The sequence below is a fragment of the Brachyhypopomus gauderio genome, unplaced genomic scaffold (assembly GCF_052324685.1).
Source record: "Brachyhypopomus gauderio isolate BG-103 unplaced genomic scaffold, BGAUD_0.2 sc107, whole genome shotgun sequence".
NCBI lineage: Eukaryota > Metazoa > Chordata > Actinopteri > Gymnotiformes > Hypopomidae > Brachyhypopomus > Brachyhypopomus gauderio.
Genome location: NW_027506928.1, coordinates 142,010 through 155,000, shown reverse-complemented (window position 1 = coordinate 155,000; position 12,991 = coordinate 142,010). Strand labels below are relative to the sequence as shown.

At 42.3% G+C, this 12,991-nt stretch overlaps 1 pseudogene across 1 annotated transcript in view; it reads right to left on the bottom strand.

Annotated features, from left to right (window-relative positions):
* The window catches only part of LOC143497341 (sodium/hydrogen exchanger 9B2-like), a 13,697-nt pseudogene extending 8,371 nt beyond the window's left edge, over positions 1-5,326 (bottom strand). The window contains exon 1 of the transcript XR_013125848.1: positions 5,301-5,326. The product of XR_013125848.1 is annotated as a sodium/hydrogen exchanger 9B2-like (transcript). The remainder of the gene's footprint in view (positions 1-5,300) is intronic.
* Between the last annotated feature and the right edge of the window lie 7,665 nt (positions 5,327-12,991).

Below are 12,991 nucleotides of genomic sequence, written 5' to 3'. Positions count from 1 at the left end.
GAACTCTAGGGGGCACTTTAGTCATGGCCTAGCTGGGATTTGAACCCACAAACCTCCAATTACCTGCTACTAAGAAGACAAGCAGGTCTGATTCGGCAAACATATCAATTTGCCAAACACACTGTATGTTCTGAGCTAATAAAAGTATATGGTGTCCCACATGGGTCAGTAGTAGGTCCCTTATTATTCTCATCATATATGCTGCTGTCACACACAGTTAAGTGTAGTGCTTTGTGTATGTTGTGTGGATGATACTCAGCTACATACAGGAACATTGAGGATGTCCTGCGTCTGAGGTCCTACAGCAAAAGTAGATTGTACTAAATCCAGAGCTTTTCAGTTACAACTGTGGCAAAACCATTGTTTTTAAAAACAACTCCTTCTCCATCTACTCCACCTACTCCAATGAGCTGCTCACAAGCTCCCGAACCCTCTGGAGAAGTGGAGACTCATATGTCTACACTGAACTGGACGTATCTGTGGAAACCTGTAGAACTTCCTATTGTACACTCATATGGTCTATGGATTATTTATTATGTTATAGTAAAACTAATAATATAACACATAAAATACAAATATAATATAACATTATAACGTAATATAATACAATACAATACAATAGCATAGAACTAATAAAATATTCTTAAAATATTCTAAAATAATCTTGTAACGCAGCGTGTGCTGTGGAGTGAGGAGGCGGACATGAGCGCTGAGGAGAGCGAGATTTATTAAAGGAAATTCCAAACTCAGAGTCATACAGGATAGCACGGGTCACATCTTCTAAGGAGTCCGGACATGAAACATGGAATGACATACTGAACACAAGGAGTACTTACAAAACCAGGCAAAGAAACAGAACAGGAGAAACAGGACAGGGGGGCGTAGCCCTACGTGACAAATATTCTAATATGAGCTGGGCGGCCCAAGGAGGAAGGACTCTCTGGAGTCTCACTCCTCCTTCATTCATTCTGCCCAGAGAGTTTTTCTTTTCTACGCCTGCCCCTGGCTTCCTCAGTGGGGATCTGAACCCTGAATGCTTCATTGTGACAGGCCGTGTAAACATGCTACACAAATAAACTTGACAGTAACACTTTACATTACATTAAGTGTTTACTTACTAACGTGAAGTAATGCATTAGTTAATATGAACAACACATGAAGTAACACATTAACAATAATTAACTAACGTTAAGTAAACATGTAACAGGTGCATTAGTTAATGTTGTGTTTATATCAAGTGCAGAGTAAGTGGTGTTGACTAACTAACGTTAACTAATGCATTAGTTAACATGAACAACACATGAAGTAACACATTAACAATAATTAACTAACGTTAAGTAAACATGTAACAGGTGCATTAGTTAATGTTGTGTTTATATGAAGTGCAGAGTAAGTGGTGTTGACTAACATGAAGTAATGCATTAGTTAACATGAACAACACATGAAGTAACACATTAACAATAACTAATGTTAAGTAAACATGTAACAGGTGCATTAGTTAATGCTGTGTTTATATGAAGTGCAGAGTAAGTGGTGTTGACTAACTAACGTTAACTAATGCATTAGTTAACATGAACAACACATGAAGTAACACATGAACAATAATTAACTAACGTTAAGTAAACATGTAACAGGTGCATTAGTTAATGCTGTGTTTATATGAAGTGCAGAGTAAGTGGTGTTGACTAACGTTAACTAATGCATTAGTTAACATGAACAACACATGAAGTAACACATTAACAATAATTAACTAACGTTAAGTAAACATGTAACAGGTGCATTAGTTAATGCTGTGTTTATATGAAGTACAGAGTAAGTGGTGTTGACTAACTAACGTGAAGTAATGCATTAGTTAACATGAACAACACATGAAGTAACACATTAACAATAATTAACTAATGTTAAGTAAACATGTAACAGGTGCATTAATGCTGTGTTTATATGAAGTGCAGACTAAGTGGTGTTGACTAACATGAAGTAATGCATTAGTTAACATGAACAACACATGAAGTAACACATTAACAATAATTAACTAACGTTAAGTAAACATGTAACAGTTACAGCTTCTGTTTTGGCTCTTTGTTGCTCGCACCCTTTTAGAGCTTTAGTGTTTTAGTTTGGAGCAAAAGGGACTAAAGAGCTAAACACAGTATGGACACACTTCAGCTCCTATGCTGATAGATTCTGGATATTTCCAAGTTACCCATTACGTATGTAGGTAAATCAGTACAATGGAATATATTCCTGTGACAGGGGCATTGAGGGGGCCGGAGGCACTGGTTGTAAGTCAGGGCTTATATTCTCCATGACGAAATACAACGTAAAGAGCACAAAGCAAACAGCGAAAACAAAATGCACTGTTCAAAAAGAGCAATGAAGAAGTGTAATAGAGAGGAGTCTCTTCCTTGAGCACAGCAGTGTGCAGCTACGTCAGACACGCTTAGTCCTCGAGGAATGTGCAGCACTGGACTGCACAACCTGTGGGAATAAAAAGGAGTGCACACTGATAACACACAGGTGTTAGTAATGTGGTGATGAGGACCTGGGTAGTGGCCTAGTGCTAGGGGGTGCACGGTGCGTGAGCGGATGAGTGCACGCGACCTCTGGTGGCCTCCTGGCCGACCCACCGTGACAATTCCTTTAAGGTCGCACCAAAAAAGGTGTGAGCAACGAAAAGCCAAAACAGGAGCTGGAACTAATTAACTAATGCATTACTTCATGTTAGTAAGTAAACACTTAATGTAAAGTGTTACCAACTTGACTTTGACACAGAATACGAGAAATAAACTGGCAGAAAAGACACTGACAGAAAAGAGGAACCATAATTTAGACTTACTTGGGGTCTGTAGTCGAATAAATCAGAGACAGTAGAAAATGTCAGGCTGGATTAAACTGTATTCAGTGATGAGAGTACTGCATTAGTAAGGTATTACTCTAATCTCACCACTTTTTTCAGTAACGAGTAATCTAATGAGTTAGATTAGTTAATCTGCGTGTTAACTGCGCATTACAAATTTTCCTAAGTAAAAATAGATATTTTAGCTTTCTTATTGCATCTTGGGAAGTGGCGTCTGGACCATGTGACAGTGAAGTCACGTTTTCCGCATGAGTACAACTCACATGTAATACCAACTCACATGTAATACCACGCAGCGACACAAATGTAATGTCAGGAGATGCACTTCCAATGGAGTATGAGCAAAACTTCTGTTGGTGTCAGCAGCTGCTAAATGTAACTAATAAAGTAACTTGTAATCTAACTTAGTTACTTATAAAATCAAGTAATTAGTAACGTAAGTTATTTTTAAAGGAGTAATCAGACATCAGATTACTTTTTCTGCTGCTGTTATTATTGTTTTACTATTCCAGCGGGAACAATACAGATGAGTAATCAGATCAGTAATCAGAGCAGTGATAAGATCAGTAATCAGACCGATGATCCTGCCCCACAGGAACCACCACTCTCATCCCTGTAATTTCCTGCCATCAGACATCACACCCAGACTCACTATGATCAATCACACGCAGACTCACTATAATTACACCCAGACTCACTATGATCAATCACACCCAGACTCACAATGATCAATCACACCCAGACTCACAATGATCAATCACACCCAGACTCACTATGATCAATCACACCCAGACTCACTATGATCAATCACACCCAGACTCACTGTGATCAATCACACCCAGACTCACTATGATCAATCACACCCAGACTCACTGTGATCAATCACACCCAGACTCACTATGATCAATCACACCCAGACTCACAATGATCAATCACACCCAGACTCACTATGATCAATCACACCCAGACTCACTGTGATCAATCACACCCAGACTCACTATGATCAATCACACCCAGACTCACTATGATCAATCACACCCAGACTCCCTGTGATCAATCACATTCAGACTCACTATGATCAATCACACCAAGACTCACTGTGATCAATCACACCCAGACTCACTATGATCAATAACACCCAGACTCACTGTGATCAATCACACCCAGACTCACTGTGATCAATCACACCCAGACTCACTGTGATCAATCACACCCAGACTCACTATATTCACACCCAGACTCACTGTGATCAATCACACCCAGACTCACTATATTCACACCCAGATTCACTGTGATCAATAACACCCAGACTCACTATGATCAATCACACCCAGACTCACTGTCATCAATCACACCCAGACTCACTATGATCAATCACACCCAGACTCACTATGATCAATCACACCCAGACTCACTGTGATCAATCACACCCAGACTCACTGTGATCAATCACACCCAAACTCACTATATTCACACCCAGATTCACTGTGATCAATCACACCCAGACTCACTATGATCAATCACACCCAGACTCACTGTGATCAATCACACCCAGACTCACTATATTCACACCCAGATTCACTGTGATCAATAACACCCAGACTCACTATATTCACACCCAGATTCACGGTGATCAATAACACCCAAACTCACTATATTCACACCCAGATTCACTGTGATCAATCACACCCAGACTCACTGTGATCAATCACACCCAGACTCACTATATTCACACCCAGACTCACTGTGATCAATCACACCCAGACTCACTATATTCACACCCAGATTCACTGTGATCAATAACACTCAGACTCACTATATTCACACCCAGACTCACTGTGATCAATCACACCCAGACTCACTGTGATCAATCACACCCAGACTCACTATATTCACACCCAGACTCACTGTGATCAATCACACCCAGACTCACTATATTCACACCCAGATTCACTGTGATCAATAACACCCAGACTCACTATGATCAATCACACCCAGACTCACTGTCATCAATCACACCCAGACTCACTATGATCAATCACACCCAGACTCACTATGATCAATCACACCCAGACTCACTGTGATCAATCACACCCAGACTCACTGTGATCAATCACACCCAGACTCACTATATTCACACCCAGATTCACTGTGATCAATAACACCCAGACTCACTATATTCACACCCAGATTCACTGTGATCAATAACACCCAGACTCACTATATTCACACCCAGATTCACTGTGATCAATAACACCCAGACTCACTGTATTCACACCCAGACTCACTGTGATCAATCACACCCAGACTCACTATATTCACACCCAGATTCACTGTGATCAATCACACCCAGACTCACTGTGATCAATCACACCCAGACTCACTATGATCAATCACACCTGCTCACAAACTGCTCACCAAATACAAATCACAAACTGCTCACCAGAGGTTCCCGTGTTCTCATGCGCTGTGCTGTCAGCATTTACAAGGGAAGGACCTTTGAACCTGAGTAAAAAAGGCACGGGGGGCGTGGGGGGGGGGGGGGGGGGGGGGGGGTGGGGGGGGCGTGGCAGACCGGTGTGTGGGGGTGGGGCTAGTCAATCTGCCTCTTCTGTTACTTCCTCATCTAGGAAAAGGTTTCCAAACACACAACACACACACACACACACTCGCACACACACACACACACACACACACACACACACACACACACACACACACACACACACACACACACACACCTGGCTGCATTCCTGCAGTGTGTGCAGTATGTTAAGGTAAAATGACAGGTGCAGCAGAGGTGTGTGTTGAAGCAGTGATGTTGTAGTGTTCAGGGGTGAATGTTATACATACACACACACACACACACACACACACACACACACACACACACACACACACACACACACACACACGGGAGGGGGAGGGGAGGTGAGAGGAAGGAGCTCCAGGGTTGATTGGACAGAATTCTTAGTGACACACAGACTGCACTACACTGACTCACATAGCTGACCTTAACACACACACACACACACACACGCATGCACGCACGCACACACGCACACGCACCCACACACACACACACACCATACACACACACACACCATACACACACACACACACACACACACACACTATTCCTAAACTTATTCACACTATATTTGTATGAAAAGCAGAAGACTGATGAAGAATTCATATGAGGATGTGATGACTCAAACATCCTCCTTTTACCCGTACTACACCCCTCCCCTCCACCTCATCCCTCCACCTCATCCCTCCATCATCCCCTCCACCCCTCCCCTCCACCTCTCCTTTGTCTCATCAAGATTGGACTACTGTAATGGTCTTCTAATTGGATGCTCTAAACAGTCCATAAAGAAACTTCAACTTGTACAAAATGCTGCAGCTAGAGTCCTAACTAAGGCTATATTAGTCCTACTCTCTCTGTTACACTGGCTTCCAGTTATATATTGATTTGATTTTAAAATTCTTCTGTTGACCTATAAGGCGTTAAATGGTCTTGCTCCACAATATCTGAGTGAACTCATTGCATACTATAATCATCTCGTCTTCTGTGCTCCCATAATGCAGGGATAATTAATAAGACTACAGCCAGAGGCAGAGCTTTCTCCTTTATGAGCCTTCCAGCTCCGATCCGAGATTCTGACACAGTTCCTATCTTTAGCCTGCTGGAGCCACATGCTAATCACTGGCACGTGTGCTATATATGTGGATGTTTATATTGATGTTTACGTATTTAACCTGTATTTTGACTTTTACTTGCAGGTCGCCCAATGGAGGATGGGTTCCCTTTTGAGTCTTGGTCCTCCCGAGGTTTCTTCCTAATCCCCACCATCATAGGGAGTTTTTCCTCACCACTGTGGCCTTTGGCTTGCTCATTAGGGATCTGGACCCATACGAGTGTAAAGCTGCTTTGTGAAAATATGTGTTGTAAAAATCACTATATAAATTTCTATATATATAATCACCTCCATGTCTCCACTCACACCACCTCTCCCCTACAAAAGACAGATGCATACATGTAGAGAACAATAAATAGTGTGTGTGTGTGTGTGTGTGTGTGTGTGTGTGTGTGTGTGCGTGTGTGTGTGTCTGTTGACATTGATACTTATCTTAATAGTCACTAAGGAGTCAGATGAGAATGAAGATTATTTATAAGTGGACACACAGGACATGTAGTACCTCTTCATTAACCCTCGTGTTTCTTCAGTTGGATGGACCTGATTGGTCTGTTCAGTACAGAGTCATTGGCCACACATGACCTGATTGGTCGGTTCAGTACGGAAGTCACAAATGGTCTAACTGGAAAATACAAAGCAAATCTGATTTCACTGTGACGCCAAGGAGATCCAAGAAGCAAATGACCAGCGTGAAGATACGATCTGAGGATGAAACGTGTGTAGGACGGAGTGTGTGTGGAACGAAGTGTGTGGGATGGAGTGTGTGTGTGTGTGTGTGGGAGTGTTTTTAGGATGAGGAGTTGGTCGAGTGACACAAGCTTAGATCAAGGATGTCATTCCTTGTTCAACTTTTCCACAGGAAAATCAATAAAGCCTTTTGGTACGTAGTTCTCAGTCATTCAGACACTGGTCATCTGTTTCCCTCACTCCTACTTTAGAGAGAGAAGGAGAGAGAAAGAGAGAAAGAGAGAGAGAGAGAGTGAGTGAGGGAGGGAAAGAAAGAGGGCAGGGAGAGAGAGAGGGATATACACACCATGTTCACCCTTAAAAACCTCTGTCTCTCTCTGTCTCTCTCTCTCTCTCTGTCTCTCTGTCTCTCTGTCTCTGACTCTGTCTCTCTCTCTCTCTCTCTCTCTCTCTCTCTGTCTCTCTGTCTCTCTGTCTCTCTCTCTCTCTGCCCTACATCGGCTGTGCCTTCTAATTGAGTCACTGATAACACACACTGATAACACAGCGATAATAAACAACTCAGCACACAGGGACACACAGCACACATACAGGACATACAGCGCACACAGCACACAGACACACAGGGATATACAGAATCTAGGACACACAGCACACAGGACACAGGGACACAGAGGACACACAGCAGACAGGGACACACAGCAAACCAATGTCACTATATGGACTCTATGAGAATTAGTGGTGATGTAATGATCTGTTTGATTAACAATGAATATGCAGTATGGGACATTTTCACTGAACACTCAGACACTCGAGAGGAGACACAGACAGACAGACAGAGACACACTCGCAGACAGACAGACATAGACACTCACAGACAGAGACAGACAGAGACAGACAGACACAGACACACCAGCAGACAGACATAGACACTCACAGAAAGACACTGTCACAGACCCAGACAGACACAAACACACTTGCAGACAGACAGACACTCGCAGAAAGACACAGACACACTCGTAGACAGACAGACACAGACCCAGACAGACACACTCGTAGACAAACACAGACAGATACAGACAGGCACAGGCAAACAGAAAAAATAAAACACTGAAGAATTCCAAATCATTTATCTCCAGGACACGTTTAACATGCTGTCTGATCTCAAACTGGAGCACTTGAGAAGAACTGGTAGGAAGTGTTTCTGCAGGAGGGTTCAACATAACAGTCACTGAGCACATGTAGTGGGTGTTGCATGACATTGTGAATTGTCCCTCCAGCTCCACTAAAGAAACTTCACTATGTCATCAACAGACTCCCAGTGCAGTAACACCGATATAATGGGAATAAAATATAATGGAAAATGATATCCTTCATTGACTGACCTTCAGGACAGAGTGGAGCTTTTGGTCTGTGCACTCACAGTTAGACCTTTCACCCAGGAGATCCTTCACTACAACATCTTCATTCTCAGCACCTGCAGGTGCTCTTATGCTGAACATCTTGCATCTTTGTGATCGTTTGCGTGAACTATGACATCTGAACCCACGACCTTTGTGTTCCCAGCACCTACTGTGTCTCTTCCGTACTTCGGTTCTGTTTTGTGATTTATTAAATAATATTTTATTGTTGTTAAATATTATATTTCTAAATGTTTTATTTTAATTAGTAGTTAACATTTTACTAAACTAGTTATTTTATACATTTTCTTAAATAAGTGATTACGTGGAGCAAACTTAATCAAATTCTCTCAACGTCAGATCTTGGTTCTGTCCCACTTACCACAGAATAAGTTCACTTTGTGTTTGACAGTTTCAAACAAACGCAGCACAGCGTTGTTGCAGGTTCTGTCTCCTGGCTGATGCTGAGCCTGGCCGTGTTTGGGTCGAGTGGCGCTGGGCCCGTCGAGGCGTTTAGACGATGGTACGGCATGTTTACTTCAGACGGTGAGGATGTTGGAGGATGTTTCTCCTGAAGCCCAGAGTGTGATGAATGGCACTGTAAACACTGCCAACCTTAACAGCCCACATGGGTGTTTCATAAGTCACTGTGCAGAATGTACGCACGGTTCCCTTTTCTGGTCAGTACAGAACCTGTCTAACAAGGACAGGAGGTTAAACCTGTCTAAAGAAAACAGGAGGTTAAACCTGTCTAACGAGGACAGGAGGTTAAACCTGTCTAAAGAGGACAGGAGGTTAAACCTGTCTAAAGAGGACAGGAGGTTAAACCTGTCTAAAGAGGACAGGAGGTTAAACCTGTCTAAAGAAAACAGGAGGTTAAACCTGTCTAAAGAGGACAGGAGGTTAAACCTGTCTAAAGAGGACAGGAGGTTAAACCTGTCTAAAGAGGACAGGAGGTTAAACCTGTCTAACGAGGACAGGAGGTTAAACCTGTCTAACGAGGACAGGAGGTTAAACCTGTCTAAAGAGGACAGGAGGTTAAACCTGTCTAAAGAGGACAGGAGGTTAAACCTGTCTAAAGAGGACAGGAGGTTAAACCAGTCTAAAGAGGACAGGAGGTTAAACCAGTCTAAAGAAGAGAGGAGGGTTAAACCTGTCTAAAGAGGACAGGAGGTTAAACCTGTCTAAAGAGGACAGGAGGGTTAAACCTGTCTAAAGAAGAGAGGAGGGTTAAACCTGTCTAAAGAAGAGAGGAGGGTTAAACCTGTCTAAATAAGAGAGGAGGGTTAAACCACTCTAAAGAGATTAAAACTGTCTAAAGAGGAGAAGAGGTTAAACCTGTCTAAAGAGGACAGGAGGTTAAACCTGTCTAAAGAGGACAGGAGGTTAAACCTGTCTAAAGAGGAAAGGAGGTTAAACCTGTCTAAAGAGGACAGGAGGTTAAACCTGTCTAAAGAGGAAAGGAGGTTAAACCTGTCTAAAGAGGACAGGAGGTTAAACCTGTCTAACAAGGACAGGAGGTTAAACCTGTCTAACAAGGACAGGAGGTTAAACCTGTCTAACGAGGACAGGAGGTTAAACCTGTCTAACAAGGACAAGAGGTTAAACCTGTCTAAAGAAAACAGGAGGTTAAACCTGTCTAACGAGGACAGGAGGTTAAACCTGTCTAAAGAGGAAAGGAGGTTAAACCTGTCTAAAGAGGACAGGAGGTTAAACCTGTCTAAAGAGGACAGGAGGTTAAACCTGTCTAACGAGGACAGGAGGTTAAACCTGTCTAAAGAAGAGAGGAGGGTTAAACCTGTCTAAAGAGGACAGGAGGTTAAACCTGTCTAAAGAGGAAAGGAGGTTAAACCTGTCTAAAGAGGACAGGAGGTTAAACCTGTCTAAAGAGGACAGGAGGTTAAACCTGTCTAACGAGGACAGGAGGTTAAACCTGTCTAACGAGGACAGGAGGTTAAACCTGTCTAAAGAGGACAGGAGGTTAAACCTGTCTAAAGAGGACAGGAGGTTAAACCTGTCTAAAGAGGACAGGAGGTTAAACCAGTCTAAAGAAGAGAGGAGGGTTAAACCTGTCTAAAGAAGAGAGGAGGTTAAACCTGTCTAACGAGGACAGGAGGTTAAACCTGTCTAAAGAGGACAGGAGGTTAAACCTGTCTAAAGAGGACAGGAGGTTAAACCAGTCTAAAGAGGACAGGAGGTTAAACCAGTCTAAAGAAGAGAGGAGGGTTAAACCTGTCTAAAGAAGAGAGGAGGTTAAACCTGTCTAACGAGGACAGGAGGTTAAACCTGTCTAACGAGGACAGGAGGTTAAACCTGTCTAAAGAGGACAGGAGGTTAAACCTGTCTAAAGAAGAGAGGAGAGTTAAACCTGTCTAAAGAGGACAGGAGGTTAAACCTGTCTAAAGAAGAGAGGAGAGTTAAACCTGTCTAAAGAGGACAGGAGGTTAAACCTGTCTAAAGAGGACAGGAGGGTTAAACCTGTCTAAAGAAGAGAGGAGGGTTAAACCTGTCTAAAGAAGAGAGGAGGTTAAACCTGTCTAAAGAGGACAGGAGATTAAACCTGTCTAACGAGGACAGGAGGTTAAACCTGTCTAAGGAGGACAGGAGGTTAAACCTGTCTATAGAAGAGAGGAGGGTTAAACCTGTCAAAAGAGGAGAGGAGGTTAAACCTGTCTAAAGAAGAGAGGAGGTTAAACCAGTCTAAAGAAGAGAGGAGGGTTAAACCTGTCTAAAGAGGACAGGAGGTTAAACCTGTCTAAAGTGGACAGGAGGTTAAACCTGTCTAAAGAAGAGAGGAGGTTAAACCAGTCTAAAGAGGACAGGAGGTTAAACCAGTCTAAAGAGATTAAACCTGTCTAAAGAGGACAGGAGGTTAAACCTGTCTAAAGAAGAGAGGAGGGTTAAACCACTCTAAAGAGATTAAAACTGTCTAAAGAGGAGAAGAGGTTAAACCTGTCTAAAGAGATTAAAACTGTCTAAAGAGGAGGTTAAGCCAGCTGCAACTCTTATACCTCGAGTGTATAACCCCAAAGAGAAGGAGCATGAATGCAAGGTTCAATGACAGGATTAGAGTTAGGATTAGAATGATTTCTGACTTTAGGGTTTAGGATTTTGGTTGCATTTATCTAGCCATGATCAGAGTGAAATGTAATTAGTTTCAGGGATCGGTCAAACACATTGAGAATATACCCACATGTCTTTTGGAATGTATGTGTGTGTAATATTCTCACTGCTCACAGAACTGTGAGCTACAACAGAGAATGTACCACATAAAACTGAAGCAGGGTGGAGGTGATGGAGCGTAAACACCACCCTGGGCCAAGCTTGGGGTGTAGACACTGCTACAGTGGAGCTTAATGTGTTTATATTACTGTAGAATTCAGATGATTTATACGCATTAAGTGTTTATATTACAGTAGAATTGGGATGCTTAAATGTATCAAGTGTTCATTTTACAGTTAAATGATTTATCATAAATGTTATTTTACAGTTGAATGATTTATCATAAATGTTATTTTACAGTTGAATGTTTTATACATTTTTATATTACAGTAGAATTCGGGATGATTTATTCACATTGAGTGTCTATATTAAAGTAGAATTGGGATGATACACATTGAGTGTTTACCTTACAGTGGTTTCCAGTGGTTTCGTGGCTCACACTGGATTGCCCATACATCCCACACCCACATAGACAGAAACTAAGAATAACTAACAGCTCCACTTAACTGGTCTCTAAATTGACAAACTTTTCCTTTATTAGGTTTGTCATTTACTGAGAGTCAGTCGGGCTTTCTGTGTGTGTGTGTGTGTACAGAGAGAGAGAGAGAGAGAGAGAGAGAGAGAGAGAGAGAGAGAGAGAGAGAGAGAGAGAGAGAGAGAGAGAGAGAGAGAGAGAGAGAGAGAAAGTGAAGAAAGGCACAAAGAGGACAGCAGATATAGTCTTGATTTGATTATAAGATGGTGATCTGCTTTATTAAGAAATGTACAATTCAAACATGTCAAATTAATACATGAAGCATTACAGGGTGAGACTAGGTCAAGGTCAGACTAAGGTGAGACTTAGGGTCAGGGTCAGACTAGGGTGAGACTAGGGTCAAGGTCAGACTGGGGTCAGGCTAGGGTCAAGGTCAGACTGGGGTCAGAGTCAGGCTAGGGTCAGGGTCAGACTAGTGTCAGGGTCAGCTAATAATTTGCTACATTTTTTATCAGGGGATTTCTACAGTTGTGTGGTATATATAGTGTATATTCTGAAATCGAAAATATGATTAAATAACCATGCAATCCAAACGTGTAAAGGACATGTGCGAACAGGACTTGACAGGACCATGAAGAGCGCTGGGTGT